A 21,570-nucleotide genomic window follows, 5' to 3' on the forward strand; every position below is an offset into this window, starting at 1 on the left:
TACAGGCCGAGACTCTGCACTGGGCGCAACCATTGGTGAGATTTACTCACACAGTACAGGCCGAGACTCCGCACTGAGAGCAACCATTGGTGAGATTTACTCACAGTACAGGCCGAGACTCTGCACTGGGAGCACCCACTGGTGAGATTTACTCACACAGTGCAGGCCGAGACTCTGCACTGGGAGCACCCATTGGTGAGATTTACTCACACAGTGCAGGCCGAGACTCTGCACTGGGAGCACCCATTGGTGAGATTTACTCACAGAACAGGCCGAGACTCTGCACTGGGAGCAACCATTGGTGAGATTTACTCACACAGTACAGGCCGAGACTCATCACTGGGAGCACCCATTGGTGAGAATTACTCACACAGTACAGGCCGAGACTCTGCACTGGGAGCAACCATTGGTGAGATTTACTCACACAGTACAGGCCGAGACTCCGCACTGAGAGCAACCATTGGTGAGATTTACTCACAGTACAGTCCAAGACTCTGCACTGGGAGCACCCACTGGTGAGATTTACTCACACAGTGCAGGCCGAGACTCTGCACTGGGAGCACCCATTGGTGAGATTTACTCACACAGTGCAGGCCGAGGCTCTGCACTGGGAGCACCCATTGGTGAGATTTACTCACAGAACAGGCCGAGACTCTGCACTGGGAGCACCCATTGGCGAGATTTACTCACACAGTGCAGGCCGAGACTCTGCACTGGGAGCACCCATTGGTGAGATTTACTCACACAGTACAGGCTGAGAGTCTGCTCTGGGAGCAACCATTGGTGAGATTTACTCACACAGTGCAGGCCGAGACTCTGCACAGGGAGCACCCATTGGTAAGATTTACTCACACAGTACAGGCCGAGACTCTGCACTGGGAGCAACCATTGGTGAGATGTACCCTAACAGTGCAGGCCGAGACTCTGCACTGGGAGCAACTATTGGTGAGATTTACTCACACAGTGCAGGCCGAGGCTCCGCACTGGGAGCACCCATTGGTGAGACTTACTCGCAGTACAGGCTGAGACTCCACACTGGGCGCACCCATTGGTGAGATGTACTCACACAATGCAGGCCGAGACTCCGCACTGTGAGCACGCTTTGGTGAGATTTACTCACATAGTGCAGGCCGAGACTCTGCTCTGGGAGAACCCATAGGTGAGATTTACTCACACAGTACAGGCCGAGTCTCTGCACTGGGAGCAACCATTGGTGAGATTTACTCACACAGTACAGGCCGAGACTCCGCACTGAGAGCAACCATTGGTGAGATTTACTCACAGTACAGGCCGAGACTCTGCACTGGGAGCACCCACTGGTGAGATTTACTCAAACAGTGCAGGCCGAGACTCTGCACTGGGAGCACCCATTGCTGAGATTTACTCACACAGTGCAGGCCGAGACTCTGCACTGGGAGCACCCATTGGTGAGATTTACTCACAGAACAGGCCAAGACTCTGCACTGGGAGCACCCATTGGCGAGATTTATTCACACAGTGCAGGCCGAGACTCTGCACTGGGAGCACCCATTGGTGAGATTTACTCACACAGTACAGGCCGAGAGTCTGCACTGGGAGCAACCATTGGTGAGATTTACTCACACAGTGCAGGCCGAGACTCCGCACTGGGAGCGCCCTTTGGTGAGGTTTACTCACAAAGTGCAGGCCGAGACTCTTCACTGGGAGCACCCATTGGTGAGATTTACTCACAGTACAGGCCGAGACTCCACACTGGGAGCACCCATTGGAGAGATTTACTCACACAGTGCAGGCCGAGGCTCTGCACTGGGAGCACCCATTGGTGAGATGTACTCACACAGTGCAGGCCGAGACTCTGCACAGGGAGCACCCATTTGTAAGATTTACTCACACAGTACAGGCCGAGACTCTGCACTGGGAGCAACCATTGGTGAGATGTACCCTAACAGTGCAGGCCGAGACTCTACACTGGGAGCAACTATTGGTGAGATTTACTCACACAGTGCAGGCCGAGACTCTACACTGGGAGCAACTATTGGTGAGATTTACTCACACAGTGCAGGCCGAGACTCTACACTGGGAGCAACTATTGGTGAGATTTACTCACACAGTGCAGGCCGAGACTCCGCACTGGGAGCGCCCATTGGTGAGATTTACTCACACAGGGCAGGCCGAGACTCTGCACTGGAAGCATCCATTGGTGAGATTTACTCACACAGTGCAGGCCGAACTCCGCACTGGGCGCACCCATTGGTGAGATTTACTCACACAGTGCAGGCCGAGACTCTGCACAGGGAGCACCCATTGGTAAGAATTACTCACACAGTGCAGGCCGAGACTCTGCACTGGGAGCACCCATTGGTGAGATTTACTCACAGTACAGGCCGAGACTCCGCACTGGGAGCGCCCATTGGTGAGATTTACTCACACAGTGCAGGCCGAGACTCTGCACAGGGAGCACCCATTGGTAAGAATTACTCATACAGTGCAGGCCGAGACTCTGCACTGGGAGCACCCATTGGTGAGATTTACTCACAGTACAGGCCGAGACTCCGCACTGGGAGCGCCCATTGGTGAGATTTACTCACACAGTGCAGGCCGAGACTCTGCACTGGGAGCACCCATTGGTGAGGTTTTCTCATACAGTGCAGGCCGAGACTCTGCACAGGGAGCACCCATTGGTAAGATTTACTCACACAGTGCAGGCCGAGACTCTGCACTGGGAGCACCCATTGGTGAGATTTACTCACACAGTGCAGGCCGAGACTCTGCACTGGGAGCACCCATTGGTGAGATTTTCTCATACAGTGCAGGCCGAGACTCTGCACAGCGAGCACCCATTGGTGAGATTTACTCACAGTACAGGCCGAGACTCTGCACTGGGAGCACCCATTGGTGAGGTTTTCTCATACAGTGCAGGCCGAGACTCTGCACAGGGAGCACCCATTGGTAAGATTTACTCACACAGTGCAGGCCGAGACTCTGCACAGGGAGCACCCATTGGTGAGATGTACCCTAACAGTGCAGGCCGAGACTCTGCACTGGGAGCACCCATTGGTGAGATGTACCCTAACAGTGCAGGCCGAGACTCTGCACTGGGAGCACCCATTGGTGAGATGTACCCTAACAGTGCAGGCCAAAACCAGACTTATTACTGAGGTAGAGAATATTCTGCAGGTAAATATGGAGCGGGTGATCATTGATAAATTATATGATCCTTCACTGTACACAAAGTGGCGGTATTGACTTATGTTATTTACAGATATTTGTTGAGTTTGGATATTAATTATGGTATTTTATGAATATGTTATGTATCCACATACAGAATATACAGCTAGTCGGGATTCCTCTGGTCTCCATGAGCAGTGAGGTTGTCGTGGGTTCATGGAGATGTGATCTGGTTAGAGTGAGGAGAGGGTGAAATGCACAAGAGGCCTCAGTCTGAGGAACAGAGAGATATTGGTGGTGGGGGAGTGTAGGACTGGAGGAGGTTACAGAGACAGGAGTGCCGGATCAATGAATGGGGTTTAAACGAGGGTGAGAGTTTTAATTTGGAGTTGCTGGGGGACCAGGAGCCAAGGTAGGTTCACAAGGACAGGGTGAGCAGTGAGCAGGGTTTTGATGCACTTAATTCACGGTGCGTGAAAGGATAAAAGCCAACCCGTACAGCATTGGAAAAATCAAGTCTACAGTGAGAAAAGCATGGAAGAGGATTTCAGCAGCAGATGGGCTGAAGCAGGGATGATGTATGCTGATGTTACTCAGTTGGAAGTAGACGGTTTTTGTGATGAGAGGAGATCAGGTCAGAAGCTCAGCTTGGTGCCAGTAGAACACTGAGGTTGTGAACAATCCGGGACATTGGCTGGGACGGGGAGGGAATCACCGGCGAGGGAACAGAATTCATGGCAGGGGGCGAAGACCATGTCCTGGGTCTTCCCAATGTGTAATTGGAGAAATATGTAGGTCATCACAGACTGGCTGTGGGACAAGCAGTGTGAGAAACCATAAGCAATGGAGGGTCGAGAGAGGGACTGGAGAGGGAGAGCAGAGGGGCGGAGAGAGAGGGAGAGCGGAGGGGCCGGAGAGGGAGAGCAGAGGGGCCGGAGAGGGAGAGCAGAGTGGCTGGAGAGGGGGAGAGAGTGGCCAGAGAGGGAGAGCATAGGGGCCGGAGAGAGAGGGAGAGCGGAGGGGACAGAGAAGGAGAGCAGAGGGGCCGGAGAGGGAGAGCAGAGGGGCTGGAGAGGGAGAGCAGAGGGGCCGGAGAGGGAGAGCAGAGGGGCCGGAGAGGGAGAGCAGAGGGGCTGGGGAGGGAGAGCAGAGGGGCTGGAGAGGGAGAGCAGAGGGGCCGGAGGGGGAGAGCAGAAGGGCCGGAGAGTGAGAGCAGAGGGGCCAGAGATGGAGAGCAGAGGGGCTGGAGAGGGAGAGCAGAGGGGCTGGAGAGGGAGAGCAGAGGGGCCGGAGAGGGAGAGAGGGTCTGGAGAGGGAGAGCAGAGGGGCCGGAGAGGGAGACAGGGGCTGGAGAGGGAGAGCAGAGGGGCCGGAGAGGGAAAGCAGAAGGGCTGGAGAGAGAGAGCAGAGGGGCCGGAGAGGGAGAGCAGAGGGGCTGGAGAGGGAGAGCAGAGGGGCTGGAGAGGGAGAGCAGAGGGGCGGGAGAGAGAGAGCAGATGGGCCGGAGAGGGAGAGCCGAGGGGCCGGAGAGGGAGAGCAGAGGGGCCGGAGAGGGAGAGCAGAGGGGCTGGAGAGGGAGAGCAGAGGGGCCGGAGAGGGAGAGCAGAGGGGCCGGAGAGGGAGAGCAGAGGGGCTGGAGAGGGAGAGGAGAGGGGCCGGAGAGGGAGAGCAGAGGGGCCGGAGAGGGAGAGCAGAGGGGCCAGAGAGGGAGAGCAGAGGGGCTGGAGAGGGAGAGCAGAGGGGCTGGAGAGGGAGAGCAGAGGGGCCGGAGAGAGAGAGAAGAGGGGCTGGAGAGGGAGAGCAGAGGGGCTGGAGAGGGAGAGCAGAGGGGCCGGAGAGGGAGAGAGGGGCTGGAGAGGGAGAGCAGAGGGGCTGGAGAGGGAGAGCAGAGGGGCCGGAGAGGGAGAGAGGGGCCGGAGAGGGAGTGCAGAGGGGCTGGAGAGGGAGAGAGAGGCCGGAGAGGGAGAGCAGAGGGGCCAGAGAGGGAGAGCAGAGGGGCTAGAGAGGGAGAGCAGAGGGGCCGGAGAGGGAGAGCAGAGGGGCTGGAGAGGGAGAGAGAGGCCGGAGAGGGAGAGCAGAGGGGCCAGAGAGGGAGAGCAGAGGGGCTGGAGAGGGAGAGCAGAGGGGCCGGAGAGGGAGCGCAGAGGGGCCGGAGAGAGAGAGCAGAGGGGCCGGAGAGAGAGAGCAGAGGGGCCGGAGAGGGAGAGCAGAGGGGCTGGAGAGGGAGAGCAGAGGGGCTGGAGAGGGAGAGCAGAGGGGCCGGAGAGGGAAAGCAGAGGGGCCGGAGAGGGAGAGCAGAGGGGCCGGAGAGAGAGAGCAGAGGTGCTGGAGAGGGTGAGCAGAGGGGCCGGAGAGAGAGTGCAGAGCGGCAGGTGAGGGAGAGCAGAGGGGCCAGAGAGGGAGAGCAGAGGGGCCGGAGAGGGAGAGCAGAGGGGCCGGAGAGGGAGAGCAGAGTGGCCAGAGAGGGAGAGCAGAGGGGCCGGAGAGGGAGAGCAGAGGGGCTGGAGAGGGAGCACAGAGGGGCCGGAGAGAGAGAGCAGAGGGGCCGGAGAGGGAGAGCAGAGGGGCCGGAGAGAGAGAGCAGAGGGGCCGGAGAGGGAGAGCAGAGGGGCTGGAGAGGGAGAGCAGAGGGGCTGGAGAGGGAGAGCAGAGGGGCCGGTGAGGGAAAGCAGAGGGGCCGGAGAGGGAGAGCAGAGGGGCCGGAGAGAGAGAGCAGAGGTGCTGGAGAGGGTGAGCAGAGGGGCCGGAGAGAGAGAGCAGAGGGGCTGGAGAGGGAGAGCAGAGGGTCTGGAGAGGGAGAGCAGAGGGGCCGGAGAGGGAGAGCAGAGGGGCCGGAGAGGGAGAGCGGAGGGGCCGGAGAGGGAGAGCAGAGGGGCTGGAGAGGGAGAGCAGAGGGGCCGGAGAGGGAGAGCAGAGGGGCCGGTGAGAGAGAGCAGAGGGGCTGGAGAGGGAGAGCAGAGGTGCTGGAGAGGGTGAGCAGAGGGGCTGGAGAGAGAGAGTAGAGGGGCTGGAGAGGGAGAGCAGAGGGGCTGGAGAGAGAGAGCAGAGGGGCTGGAGAGGGAGAGCAGAGGGGCTGGAGAGGGAGAGCAGAGGGGCCGGAGATGGAGAGCAGAGGGGCCGGAGAGAGAGAGCAGAGCGGCCGGAGAGGGAGAGCAGAGGGGCCGGAGAGGGAGAGCAGAGGGGCCGGAGAGGGAGAGCAGAGGGGCCGGAGAGAGAGAACAGAGTGGCTGGAGAGGGAGAGATCGGCTGGAGAGGGAGAGCAGAGGGTCTGGAGAGGGAGAGAAGAGGGGCCGGAGAGGGAGAGCAGAGGAGCCGGAGAGGGGGAGCAGAGGGGCTGGAGAGGGAGAGATCGGCTGGAGAGGAAGAGCAGAGAGTCTGGAGAGGGAGAGCAGAGGGACCGGAGAGGGAGAGCAGAGGGGCTGGAGAGGGAGAGCAGAGGGGCCGGAGAGGGAGAGCAGAGGGGCCGGAGAGAGAGAGCAGAGGGGCTGGAGAGGGAGAGATCGGCTGGAGAGGGAGAGCAGAGGGGCCGGAGAGAGAGAGCAGAGGGGCTGGAGAGGGAGAGATCGGCTGGAGAGGGAGAGCAGAGGGGCCGGAGAGGGGGAGCAGAGGGGCCGGAGAGGGAGAGCAGAGGGGCCGGAGAGGGGGAGCAGAGGGGCCGGAGAGGGGGAGCAGAGGTGCCGGAGAGGGAGAGCAGAGGGGCCGGAGAGGGGGAGCAGAGGGGCCGGAGAGGGGGAGCAGAGGAGTCAGAGAGGGGGAGCAGAGGAGCCGGAGAGGGAGAGCAGAGGGGTCGGAGAGGGGGAGCAGTTTGCTGTCAGTGTACATATAAGAGCTGATCTCTTATGTTTGGTTAATGTCTCCGAGGGGCATCATGTAGGTGAGATATAGAAGGGGCTAACATGAGATCCATGGGGGACTCCAGAGGTAACAGTGCGGGAGCGGGAAGAGAAGCCATTGATGGAGATTCTCTTGGTACGATCGGATGGGTAAAAGTGGAACCAAGTGCGGGCAGTCCCACTGAGCTGGACAACGGAGGAGAGGCGTTGGAAGATGTTGTGCTCGACTGTGTCAAAGAAGGCTGAAGTCGAGGAGAATGAGGTGGGATCGTTTACCATGGTCAGTCATAGAGCGTTTCATTTGAGACCTTGATTATTGGCATTTCAGGGCTGTGGCAGGAGCTGAAACCCGATTGGAGAGATTGAAATATGGAGTTGTGTGAAAGGTGCGCAGAGATTCGGGAGGCAACTAAACATTGGGAGGAAATGAAGGTTAAAGATGAGATACACGTGGCGAACTCTACACCCACGTGTGAAACTGAACGTATTTCTTAGATCAAAGCCTCTCCTCTGAAATACACAAGTCTGATTTATGCTTTAAAGTTATAGAAACAGTTAAACTCATTTCACTTTTACAGAATAATCCACGTGCTCTGGCTGGGTGACTGGAATCTCCCAGATCCACCGGAGGAGTTTGCTGGTTGCAAGCTACAGAATTAGAGCAAAGCTTCGATATTTACTTTGTACAAAACTGCTTCAGAAAATGTGTCATCGTCACCTCCCTTTAAACATAGAATTAAATAGAAGGTACAGAACAGGAAGAGGCCTTTCAGCCAAACTCCGTGCCGGCGTCTATGCTCGACACACTCCTCCTCCCACCGATCTTCATCTAACACCATCAGCATAAACATTTATTCCGTTCTCCCTCATGTGTTTCTCCAGCTTTCCCTTAAATGTTAGTTTTCTTTGCAGTGAGGCTGTGTAATCTGGAGCTTGGATCCTCACTGACGCTGTAAAGTTCACTTGTTGTATGTTCCTCCATCCCACTGACCCTGCCCCCACCCCACTAACACAGCACCGCACCCTGCTAACCCAGCCCCGCACCTCGCTGGCCCAGACCCGAATCCCGCTGTCCCAGCAGCGCACCCTGCTGACCCAGCCCCGCACCCCGCTGACCCAGCCCCGCACCCCGCTGACCCAGCACCGCACCCCGCTGGCCCAGCACCGCACCCCGCTGGCCCAGCCCCGCACCCCACTGGCCCAGCCCCGCACTCCGCTCGCCCAGCCCCGCAGCCCGCTGGCCCAGACCCGCATCCCGCTGACCCAGCCCCGCACCCCACTGACCCAGCCCAACACCCCACTGACCCAGCCCCACACCCCACTGGTCCTGCCCCACACCCCACTGACCCTGCCACACACCCCACTGACCCTGCCCCACTCCCCACTGACCCTGCCCCACTCCCCACTGACCCAGCGCTGCACCACACATACCCAGTCCCGCATCCCACTGACACAGCCCGACACCCCACTGACACAGCCCCAAACCACACTGACACAGCCCCGCACCCACACTCGACTGAGCCAGGCCCGAACCCCACTGACACAGCCCCGCACCCACACAAAACTGAGCCAGAGACACCCCTGAGCTCGCACCACACGGACACAGCACCGCACCCAAGTGACCCAGTCCCACATCCCACCTACAAAGCCCCGCACCCCACTGACAAAGCCCCACACCCCGCTGACAAAGACACACACCCTGCTGACCCAGCCCCACACCGCGCTGACCCTGCCCCACACCCCGCTGACCCAGCCCCACACCCCACTGACCCAAACCCACAACCCACTGACCCAGCCCCACACCCCACTGACCCAGCCCCACACCCCACTGACTCAGCCCCACACCCCACTGACCCAGCCCCACACCCCACTGACCCAAACCCACAAACCACTGACCCAGCCCCACACCCCACTGACCCAGCCCCACACCCCACTGACTCAGCCCCACACCACACTGACCCAGCCCCACACCCCACTGACCCAAACCCACAAACCACTGACCCAGCCCCACACCCCACTGACCCAGCCCCACACCCCACTGACTCAGCCCCACACCCCACTGACCCAGCCCCACACCCCACTGACCCAAACCCACAACCCACTGACCCAGCCCGGCACCCCACTGACACAGCCCCGCACCACACTGACCCAGCCCCACACCCCACTGACTCAGCCCCACACCCCACTGACCCAGCCCCACACCCCACTGACCCAAACCCACAACCCACTGACCCAGCCCCACACCCCACTGACCCAGCCCCACACCCCACTGACTCAGCCCCACACCCCACTGACCCAGCCCCACACCCCACTGACCCAAACCCACAAACCACTGACCCAGCCCCACACCCCACTGACCCAGCCCCACACCCCACTGATCCAGCCCCACACCCCACTGACCCAGCCCGGCACCCCACTGACACAGCCCCACACCCCACTGACTCAGCCCCACACCCCACTGACCCAGCCCCACACCCCACTGACTCAGCCCCACACCCCACTGACCCAGCCCCACACCCCACTGATCCAGACCCACACCCCACTGACCCAGCCCCACACCCCACTGACCCAGCCCCACACCCCACTGACCCTGCCCCACTCCCCACTGACCCAGCCCGGCACCCCACTGACACAGCCCCACACCCCACTGACTCAGCCCCACACCCCACTGACCCAGCCCCACACCCCACTGACCCTGCCCCACTCCCCACTGACCATGCCCCACTCCCCACTGACCCTGCCCCACTCCCCACTGACCCTGCCCCACTCCCCACTGAGCCTGCCCCACTCCCCACTGACCCTGCCCCACACCCCACTGACCCTGCCCCACTCCCAACTGACCCTGCCCCACTCCCCACTGACCCTGCCCCACTCCCCACTGACCCTGCCCCAATCCCCACTGACCCTGCCCCACTCCCCACTGAGCCTGCCCCGCTCCCCACTGACCCTGCCCCAATCCCCACTGACCCTGCCCCACTCCCCACTGAGCCTGCCCCGCTCCCCACTGACCCTGCCCTGCACCACACTTACCCAGTCCCGCACCCCACTGACACAGCCCGACACCCCACTGATACAGCACCAAACCACACTGAAACAGCCCCGCACCCACACCCAAACCCGACTGAGCCAGGCCCACTCACCACTGACCCAGCCCCGCACCCACACATGACTGAGCCCACCCCGGACCACACAGACACAGCACCGCACCCTAGTGACCCAGCACCACACCCCACCTACAAAGCCCCACACCCCACCGACACAGCCCCGCACCCCGCCGACACAGCCCCGTACCCGGCCGACACAGCCCCGCACCCCGCCGACACAGCCCCGCACCCCACCGACACAGACCCGCACACCGCCGACACAGCCCCGCACCCCACCGACAAAGCCCCGAACCTCGCCGACCCAGCCCCGCACCCCGCCGACCCAGCCCCACATCCCGCCGACCTAGCCCCGCACCCCGCCGACGCAGCACCGCACCTCGCAGACACAGCCCCGCACCCCGCCGACCCAGCCCCGCATCCCGCCGACACAGCCCCGTACCCCGCCGACACAGCCCCGCACACCGCCGACACAGCCCCGCACCCCGCCGACACAGCCCCGCACCCCGCCGACACAGCCCCGCACCCCGCCGACCCAGCCCCGCACCCCGCCGACCCAGCCCCGCACCCCGCCGACCGAGCCCCGCACCTCGCCGACCCAGCCCCACAACCCGCCGATCCAGCCCCGCACCCCGCCGACCCAGCCCCGCACCCCGCCGACCCAGCCCCGCACCCCGCTGAACTAGCCCAGCACCTCACTGAACCAGCCCCGCACCCCACTGAACCAACTCCACACCCCACTGTCCCAGCCCCATATCCACACCCCACTAACTCAGCCCCACACCCAATTGACCCAATCCTAAACACCACTGACCCAGCCTCGCACCCCAATAACAGAGCCCCCCGCACCCCTGTGAAGCAGCCCCACTCCCCACTGACCCAGTCCCGCACCACACTAACCCAGCCCGCACACGACTGACCCAGCACCACAACCCACTGACCCAGCCCCGCAGCCCACTGACCCAGTCCCGCACCCCACTGTCCCAGCCCCGCACCCCACTGACCCAGCCCCGCACCCCACTGACCCAGCCCCGCACCCCACTGACATAGCCCCACACCCCACTGACCCAGCCACACACCCCGCTGACCCAGCCCCATACCCAACTGACCCAGCCCCACACCCACTGAGCCAGCCCAGCACCCCACTGACCCAGCCCCACACCACACTGACCCAGCCCCACACCCCACTGACCCAGCCCCACTGACCCAGCCGCACACCCCACTGACCCAGCCCCTCTCCCCACTGACCCAGCCCACACCCAGCTGACCCAGCCCCACACCCCACTGACCCAGCCCCACACCCCACTGACCCAGCCCCTCTCCCCACTGACCCAGCCCCACACCCCACTGACCCAGCCCCACACCCCAGTGACCCAGCCCCGCACCCCACTAACACAGCCCCGCTCCCCCCTGACTCCGCCCCGCCCACCACTGACCCAACCCCGCACCCCACGGACCCAGCCTCCCACTAATGCGGATCCACAGCGACACCCACTGGCCCAGGCTACTCCCCAATGACCCAGATCTAATGCGAGGAGCATTCGTAATAAGGTGGATGAATTAGCTGCGCAAATTGATGTAAACAGACATGATATAATTGGGATTGCGGAGACATGTCACCAGGGAGACCAAGGCTGGGAAATCAACATCCAGGGGTATTCAATATATAGGAAGGAGAGGCAAAAAGGAAAATGAGTTTGGGTAGCATTGCTGGTTAAAGTGGTGATTAACACAATAGTAAGGAAGGATGTCAGCTCTGATGATGTGGAATATGTATGGGTAGAGCTGAGAAATGCCAAGGGGCAGAGAACGTTAGTGGCAGTTATATACAGACCCACAAACAATAATGCCGAGTTTGGAGATGGCATTAAATGTGAAATTAGCGATGCATGCAATAAGGGCACTGCAGTTACCACGGGTCACTTTAATCTAGATATAGGTTGGGCTAACCAAATTAGTAACAATACTGTGGAGGAGGAATTCCTGGTGCGTATACGGGATGTTTTCCTGGACCAATATGTCAAGTAACCAACTAGAGATCAGGCCATCATACACTGGGTATTATGTAATGCAAAAGGATTAATTAGCAATATTGTTGTGCTAGTCACCTTGGGGTGGAGCGATCATAGTATGATAGAAATCTTCATTAAGATGGAGAGTGAAGTATTTGACTCAGAGACTAGGACCCTGAATTTAAATAAAGGAAACTACGATGGTATGAGGCGTGAGTTTGCTAGGATGGACTGGTGAATGTTACTTAAAGGGTTGATGGTGCATAGGCAATGGCAATCATTTAGAGATCGCAGGGATGAACTATAGAATTTGTTCATCCCTGTTTGCCATAAACATAAAACAAAGAAGCAGACTCAACCGTGGCTAACAAGGGAAATTAGAGATATCCTAATGTCCAAGGAGAGGAGAAATAAATTGGCCACAAAAAGCGGCAAACCTGAGGATTGGGAGCAGTTTAGGATTCAGCAAAGGAGGACAAAGGGTTTAATTAAAAAGGGGGAAATAGAGTATGAGAGTAAGCTTGCGGGGAATATAAAAACAGATTGCAAAAGCTTTTATAGATTTGGGAAGAGAAAAAGTTTGGTGAAGTCAAGCGTAGGTCCCTTCCAGTCAGAATCAGGGGAATTTATAATGGGGAACAAAGAAATGGCAGACCAATTAAATGCATACTTTGGTTCTGTTTTCACAAAGGAGGACACAAATAACCTCCCAGAGAAGTTGGGTAATATAGGGGCTAATGAGAGGGAGGAACTGAATGAAATCAGTATTTGTCGGGAAATGGCGTTAGGAAAATTGATGGGATTGAAGGCCGATAAATGCCCAGGGCCTGATAATCTACATCCTAGGGTAATTAAGGAAGTGGCCCTAGAAATAGTAGATGCGTTGCTGGTCATCTTCCAAAATTCTACAGACTCTGGAACAGTTCCATGGATTGGAGGGTAGCTAATGTAACCCCACTATTCAAAAATGGTTGTAGAGAGAAAATGGTGAATCACAGACCGGTAAGTCTGACAACGGTAGTGGGTAATATGCTAGAGTCCATTATAAAAGATGTAATATCAGAGCACTTGGAAAACAGTGGCAAGATCGGACAAAGAAGAATTGAGAAATGCTAAGTGGAAAAAAAATTAGTGGGCGTGGTATATATACCTCCAATCAGTAAGGCGGAGGTTGGGGATGGCATTAAAAGGGAAATTAAAGAAGCGTGCAATAGGGGCACAGCAGTCATCATGGGTGACTTTAATCTACATATAGATTGGGCTAAGCAAATTAGTAACAATACTGTGGAGGAGAAATTTCTGGATTGTTTACGGGATGGTTTCTTGGAACAATATGTCGAGGAACCAACCAGAGATCGGGCCAACTTAGACTTGGTATTATGTAACGAGAAAGGATTAATTAGCAATCTTGTTGTACGAGGCCCCTTGGGTCGGAGTGATCATAATATGATCGAATTCTTCATTAAGATGGAGAATGAAGTAGTTTACTCAGAAACTAGGGTCCTCAATTTAAATAAAGGAATCTACGATGGTCTGAGGAGCGAGTTGGGTAGGATTGATTGGGGAATGACACTCAAAGAGTTGACGGTGGATAGTCAATGGCAATCATTCAAAGACCGAATGGATGAACTACAGAAAAGTTCATTCCAGTATGGCATAAAAATAAAAGAAAAAATGTGACTTAACCGTGGCTATCAAGGGAAATTAGGGATAGCATAAGATCCAAGGAGAGGACATATCAATTGGCCAGATAAAACAATAATCCTGAGGATTGGGAGCAGTTTAGAATTCAACAAAGGAGGACAAAGGGATTAATTAAGAAAGGGAAAATAGAATTTGAGAGTAAGCTTTCAGGAACATAAAAACTGACTGTAAAAGCTTTTATAGATATGTGAAGGGAAAAAGATTGGTGAAGTCAAGCGTAGGTCCCTTGCAGTCAGAATCGGGGGTATTTATAATGGGGAACAAAGAAATGGCAGACCAACTAAATACATATTTTGGTTCTGTCTTCACAAAGGAGGACACAAATAACCTCCCAGAATTGCCGGCGAACATAGGGTCTGATGAAAGTTTGGAACTGAAAGAAATCACTATTTGTAGGGAAATGGTGTTAGGAAAATTGATGGGACTGAAGGCCGATAAATCCCCAGGGCCTGATAATCTACATCCCAGGGTACTTAAGGAAAAGGTCATAGAAATAATAGATGCATTGCTGGTCATCTTCCAGAACTCGATAGACTCTGGAACAGTACCCATGGATTGGAGGGTAGCTAATGTTACCCCACTATTCAAAACAAGTGGCAGAGAAAAAGCAGGGAATTATAGACCGGTAAGCCTGAGATTGGTAGTGGGGAAAATGCTAGAGTCCATTGTAAAAGATGTAATAGCAGAGCACTTTGAAAGCCGCGACATGATCGGACAGAGTCAACATGGATTTGCAAAAGGTAAATCATGCTCGACTAACCTACTGGAATTTTTTGAGGATGTAACTGGTAAAATGGAAAAGGGAGAACCAGTAGATGTGGTGTATTTGGACATTCAAAACGCTTTCCATAAGTTCCCGCCTAAGAGATTAGTGTGCAAAATTAAGGCTTGGATAGAGAACTGGTTGGTGGACAGAAAGCAAAGAGTTGGAATAAAAGCGTCGTTTTCTGAGTGGCAGGCAGTGACTAGTGGGGTACCGCTAGGGTCAATCCTCGGACCCCCGCTGTTCACAATATATATTAATGATCTGAACGAGGGAATTGAATGTAATATCTCGCAATTTGAAGACGACACAAAGCTGGGTGGGAGGGTAAGCTGTGAGGAGGATGTCATGAAACTCCAGTACGATTTGGACAGGTTGGGTGATTGGGCAGAAACATGGCAAATGCACTATAATGTGGATAAATGTGAGGTTATCCACTTTGGTGGCAAAAAAAGGAAGTCAGATTATTATCTGAATGGCAATAGATTGGGAGAAGGGGAAGTGCAACGAAACCTGGATGTCCTTCTGCACCAGTCGTTAAGGTAAGAATGCAGGTGCTGCAGGCGGTTAAGAAGGTAAATGGTGTGTTGGCCTTCATAGGGAGAACTCGAGTACAGGAGCAAGGAAGCCTTGATGAGACCACACCTTGAGTATTGTGTGCAGTTTTAGTCGCCTTATCTGAGGAAGGATGTGCAGAGAAGATTCACCTGGCTGATACCTGGGATGGCAGGAATGACATATGAGGTGAGATTGTTTCGATTAGGCTTATATTTGCTGGAGTTTAGAAGAATAAGAGTTGCTCTCATTGACACTTATTAAATTCTGACAGGACTAGACAAACTAGATGCAGGAAGGATGTTCCCGATGGCGGGGGACTCCAGTACCAAGGGTCTCAGTCTAAGGATAAGGAGTAAGCCATTTAGGACAGAGATGAGAAGGAATTTCTTCACTCAGAGAGTAGTAAATCTGTGGAATTCTCTACCACAGAAGGCAGTTGAGGGCAATTCATTAAATATATTCAAGAAGGAGTTAGATATATTTCTTGAGGCTAAAGGGATATGGGGAGAAGGCAGGGACAGGCTACTGAATTTGGATGATCAGCCATGATCTCATTGAATGGCGGAGCAGGCTCGAGGGGCCGAATGGCCGACTCCTGCTCCTGTATTTCAATGTTTCTATGTTTCTATGTACTACACCCCACTGAACAAGTCCCAACCCATCTGACGCAGCCCCACAGCGATACCCAGTGCCTCAGCCTACATACCACTGACCCAGACATGCACCCCAACGACCCCGCCCATTGCCCCCACCCCACTGACCCAGCCGCGCCCCTCACCGACCCAGTACCGCCCCCCAACCGAATCACAATTTGGAAATCATCCCTCTAACTTGAACCCCAACGTGTTTAATAGTTGATCAGAAATAAAGTCTTTCAGGGCATGTGACGGGAAGAAACACGAGGCAGCAATTGTCATTGGCGATATTTGCAGATGAGCATTTCACACAATCAGATCACCTTGCCCTGGAATTTTTTTACTTGAAGGGGATAAACCTTTTGCTAAAATAGCTCCGAGAGCAACCTCACAGTAAAGTGTGACGTGTTTATCATCCAAAATCATTATCAGCAATTTCTGGGCTGCAGCTTCCTGCTGCTGGTATGATATTGAAACCAACCAAACTCAATCTGTGTTTCTGCCACTTACCCGATGTTGTAATCCACTGAGTTCTTCCCCTTAGTTTAACCCCACCGTGACACCGTCCAGCCCTCCTTCATCGCCTGTTCCAGTCTGTCCCGGGAGAATGTCACAGTTTGTAGAGCTGGACATCATCCCACTTTTGGAGCATCTCAATGATTGTGGCATTTGGAGCTGTGGACAGAAGTTGAAGCAAGTCATGGACAAGTTAATCCATGAATTGATACTGAAAGGTCACTGATTTTGACGAGAGGTTACAGCAGAAATAGACTCTGTACATTCAGGACATGGTGTTGGAGAAACCTGGAACATTGTTAAAGTCCTCAGCAGATTTTCTTTTAATCAATGTTGGACATGGGGGTAATTTTAGTCAGAAAGAAAGAATTGCATTTCTATTGCGCCTTTCAGGATCTCAGGGCGTTCCAAAGTGCTTTACAGCCAATGAAGTACTTTTGAAGTGTAGTCACTGTTGAAATGTCAGAAAACATTAGTCACCTGGTTAAAAGAGGAGGTAGCGAATTGGCACCTATGCTCCACCCCGGGCGATGTATTTGTTTCTCATTTGCTATTATTTAACAAGGGGGGGAATCTTGGCTTTATGCAATTGTGTAAAACAGGTGATAGCGAGTCGGCAACCCGTTTTACATCATTCCCAATGTGTATTACCATTGAAGTAACAAGTGATGTTGCCTAGGGCTCAGTTCTGGGGCCCCAACCTTTCACCTTATTTATTAATGTCTTGGATGAAGGAAAAGAGAGTTTTATATACAAACTTATGGATGATTCTCCGTTCAGGGGACAGTAAGTAGTGCGGACTGGAGCAGGCGGCTGTAAAGGGACATTGAGAGAGTAATTGAGCGGAAACACTGCGGCAAATGAAGTTGAACGTGGGCAAGTCTCAGGTCACCCACTTTGGACCCAGCAAAGATAAATCGGATTATTATCTCAATAGTGAGGAAGTAGGAACTGTCGGAGGAGCAAAGAGATTTGAGAGTCCAAGTACATAAATGGTTAAACACCAGCACACAGGTACAGAAACCAATTTAAAAAGCTAATGGGGTGTTGATCTCAGTGGGGCAGGTGGACCAATCTTGGTGCCAGTTATGATACAGCTGTCAGAGTCTTGGATGAGTTTCTGTTTATGGAAAGTGGAAGATGGGAGGCCAGCCAGGAGAATATCGGGACCAGAGGTAACAAAAGATTCCAACAGCAGAATAGCAGAGGTGGAGACAGGCGATGTCACGGAGGTGGAACTCAGCTATCTTGGTGATGGAGGGGATCTGGGTGGAAATCTCAGCTCAGAGACAAATAGGATGCGGTCAGTCTGGTTCAGAGGGGCTGGAATCCATGGCGAGGGTATGGAGTTTGTAGCGGGTGGGGGTGGGGCTGAAGACAAAGTTTTCCAATGTTTAATTGGAGGAAATGGTGTCTCATCCTGGATTGAATGTTCGACAATCAGTCTGATAACTCGGAGGCATTGGGTCCAGGGAGAGGGTGGTGGTTAGGTAGAGCTGGATGTTGTCAGTGTACATGTGGAAACCGACGAAATATAACATGCAGCTGAGAAATAGGAGGGAGCACAGGATAGATCCTTGGGGATTCCAGGGGCAACGGTGCAGGGCGGGAATGAGAGGCAAGAGGCCTGGAACAGGGACAGATGCTCGAAGGGGGAGAGGTTGCCAGAGGAGTAGAGCCAGCCCAAGGTCTGATTTACAGATAGGGTTACAAGGGGCCTTTGCTGAACTGTTCTCTCCCTCCCCTTCTACTCCGTGATCAACAACGCCCACTTTGCAACACAACAATTAATCCATCATATATCACCGGGCGGGCTGTAGTTCCACAGTCCTTCATAACAGGATCAATGATTTATCATCGGCTTTTAACCGGGTCCCTTATCATTTTAATATTCTGTCCCCATTTCCTGGTTTGCCCGAACAGGGTGAAAATTCTTTACCAGCCCACGTTTATCACAATGAAGGGAATTCACAGGATAATACAGAGAAAGAATTGTCACTCTGGGTAAAACAGAACAAGGGGGATAATATTAAATTCGATCACTGGGTTATCCCTGGAAATATAAGTAACGTAAACCAATCTCTAATCATAGCTTCGTCGCTTCATCTAGCTCTCACCCTGAACAATTCTACAATCCCACCACTGTCTGCCTGACCAGCCGAGGACTGGCGGACACTTTGGAGTCCATGTTCCTGGTCACTCTCGCTCGAGCCCACTTAATGACTGTGATGGTGGCATAAACTTGAAGTCATCCAAAACTCACCTGTCCATGTCCTAACTCGCACACATCTGTCCTGTGCTCGCTGACATACATTGGCTCGCGGTTAAGCAAAGCCTCAATTTCAAAATTCCCATCCTTGTTTGCAAATCCCTCCATGGCCTCGGCCCTTTCTATCTTTGTAATCTCCTTCAGCACCACAACCAAGATATCTGCACTCTTCAAATTCCGCCCTCTTGAGCCTCCCTGATTAGAAATCGTTCAGCCATTGCTGACAGTGCCTTCAGCTGCCTCGGCCAGAAGCTCTGGAACTCGCTACCTAACCATTTCCACCTATCCCCCTTTTTTTCCCCTTTAAGGCTCTCCTTAAAACCGAATCTTTGACCAAGCTTTTGCTCACCTGCCGCTAATATCTCATTATGTGGCTCAGTGTCAATTTATTTGTCTTATGAAACTCCTGTGAAGTGCCTTGGGATATTTTGCTACGTTAAAAATGCTATATAAATACAACTTGTTGTTGTGGGGAACGGGGACAGTTTGAGCCGAGGGTCCCAATGTTGAACAGATCATCCTCGGTCCTTGTCTGAGCGGACACAGAGAATGGCGATCTTTACTCTGGAATGAGTTGACCACAGCAGCCCGTGTAACAGAATCTCCCCGGGAGAGCCTGGCTTTAAATAGGATGTTAAAAGAATCAATGCAGAGTGAGACAGAGGACAGGTTCAGAGCTCCATTCACAATACCTTGGTCTCCGAATCTCCCCGGGAGAGCCTGGCTTTAAACGGCAAGAGTAAAGAATCAATGCTGAGTGAGACAGATTACAGGTTCAGAGCTCCATTCACATTACCTGGGTCCCCGAATCTCCCCAGGAGAGCCTGGCTTTAAACAGGAAGAGTAAAGAATCAATGCAGAGTCAGACAGATTACAGGCACAGATCTCCATTCACTATACCTTGGTCCCTGAATCTCCCTGGGAGAGCCTGGCTTTAAACAGGAAGAGTAAAGAATCAATGCAGAGTGAGACAAATTACAGGTTCAGAGCTCCATTCACATTATCTTGGTCCCCGAATCTCGCCGGAAGAGCCTGGCTTTAAACAGGAAGTTTAAAGAATCAATGCAGAGTGAGACAGATGACAGGTTCAGAGCTCCATTCACATTACCTGGGTCCCCGAATCTCCCCGGGAGAGCCTGGCTTTAAACGGGAAGTTTAAAGAATCAATGCAGAGTGAGACAGATGACAGGTTCAGAGCTCCATTCACAATATCTGGGTCCCCGAATCTCCCCGGGAGAGCCTGGCTTTAAACAGGAAGTTTAAAGAATCAATGCAGAGTGAGACAGATGACAGGTTCAGAGCTCCATTCACATTACCTCGGTGCCCGATTCTCCCCGGGAGAGCCTGGCTTTAAACAGGAAGTTTAAAGAATCAATGCAGAGTGAGACAGGTGACAGGTTCCGAGCTCCATTCACAATACCTGGGTCCCCGAATCTCCCCGGGAGAGCCTGGCTTTAAACGGGAAGTTTAATGAATCAATGCAGAGTGAGACAGATGACAGGTTCAGAGCTCCATTCACATTACCTGGGTCCCCGAGTCTCCCCGGAGGAGCCTGGCTTTAAACGGGACGTTTAAAGAATCAATGCAGAGTGAGACAGATGACAGGTTCAGAGCTCCATTCACATTACCTTGGTCCCCGAATCTCCCCGGGAGAGCCTGGCTTTAAACAGGAAGTTTAAAGAATCAATGCAGAGTGAGGCAGATTACAAGCTCAGAGCTCCATTCACAATACCTGTGTCCCTGATTCTCCCCGGGAGAGCCTGGCTTTAAACGGGAACTTTAAAGAATCAATGCAGAGTGAGAGAGATGACAGGTTCAGAGCTCCATTCACAATATCTTGGTCCCCGAATCTCCCTGGGAGAGCCAGGCTTTAAACGGGAAGTTTAAAGAATCAATGCAGAGAGAGACAGATATCATGTTCAGAGCTCCATTCACAATATCTTGGTCCCCGAATCTCCCTGGAAGAGCCAGGCTTTAAACGGGAAGTTTAAAGAATCAATGCAGAGTGAGACAGATGACAGGTTCAGAGCTGGATTCACGTTACATTGGTGCCCGATTCTCCGTCTCTCTGAAAGCTCTGTCTGTGGAGATTCATTGCAGCCAATGGCTGGTTTTCATGGAGCGAGTCACAGTTTGATCATTTGAGCTGCTCCTTGTTTCTGAGATTTGTGCCCGAGTTTCACCTTCTGGTGAAAAGATTGTTTCTGCTCGGAGATTGATTCCTATCTGAGGAATTTCTATCTTTGGAAAGAGGAGTGGAGTTTCTGGTAAAAACCAATCGAGCCAGTTTGACAAGTCCTCGCCCCGTTTAACTGTGGACAAAGGGAGTTAGAAACATTTCTTTATCACTTCCTGTTCAGTCAGTGAAGCAAAACAGGCCCAGCATTAGACACCAATTGTTGCATTAACATCTGGGACATTGTGGAAAGTCCCACCGATCGACTGAGGTTTGGAGACTGGGCCAAGCACCTGATAGCGCTTTCATCAGCTGAGGTACTGAGGACGGAGTGAGGGGATGGGCGCAGACACACTGTGTGGGTGGCGAGCGCCAGAGTTCCTCAACCTGGTCCCTTTCACATTCATAACTGAGAGCGCCCCCCAGAAGAGGCTGTGTGTGAACACACGGTGTGTGGGTGGTGAGCGCCAGAGTTCCTCAACCTGGTCCCCTTCACCTTGAAAACTGAGAGGGTCCCCCAGAAGAGGCAGTGTGTGAACACAGTGTTTGTGGTAGTGAACATCCTCTGAAAGGAAGAGGGTCCAGGGCCTGCAGCAGGCTCAGCTGCCGAGGGTGGGTATTGCTCTCATTCATCTCCCTCCATCCCATTGAAGATTGAGAAGGGCAGTGCAGAACATGAGTGGCCAGGTACCCGGCCGGAACCTACGCTGTTAAACACAGCCTCTGCCTTGGGTCACTATCCAAGCTCACACTGAGAGGCTGGCTAGAGCCACGGGGAGAGGGCCCGAGGAACATAATCTCCCCGGGAGACACCGGCTTTAAACAGGGAAATTAAAGTTAGACACTGGACACAGAT

The 21,570-nt window shown here is 54.1% G+C and overlaps 1 pseudogene; it reads left to right on the forward strand.

Moving 5' to 3' along the window:
* The first annotated feature begins 3,681 nt into the window (after positions 1-3,681).
* The window catches only part of LOC147087186 (uncharacterized), a 65,168-nt pseudogene continuing 47,279 nt past the window's right edge, over positions 3,682-21,570 (forward strand).

The sequence above is a fragment of the Somniosus microcephalus genome, unplaced genomic scaffold (assembly GCF_052327205.1).
Source record: "Somniosus microcephalus isolate GS21.2 unplaced genomic scaffold, FLI_Smic_1.0 unresolved_chr6, whole genome shotgun sequence".
NCBI lineage: Eukaryota > Metazoa > Chordata > Chondrichthyes > Squaliformes > Somniosidae > Somniosus > Somniosus microcephalus.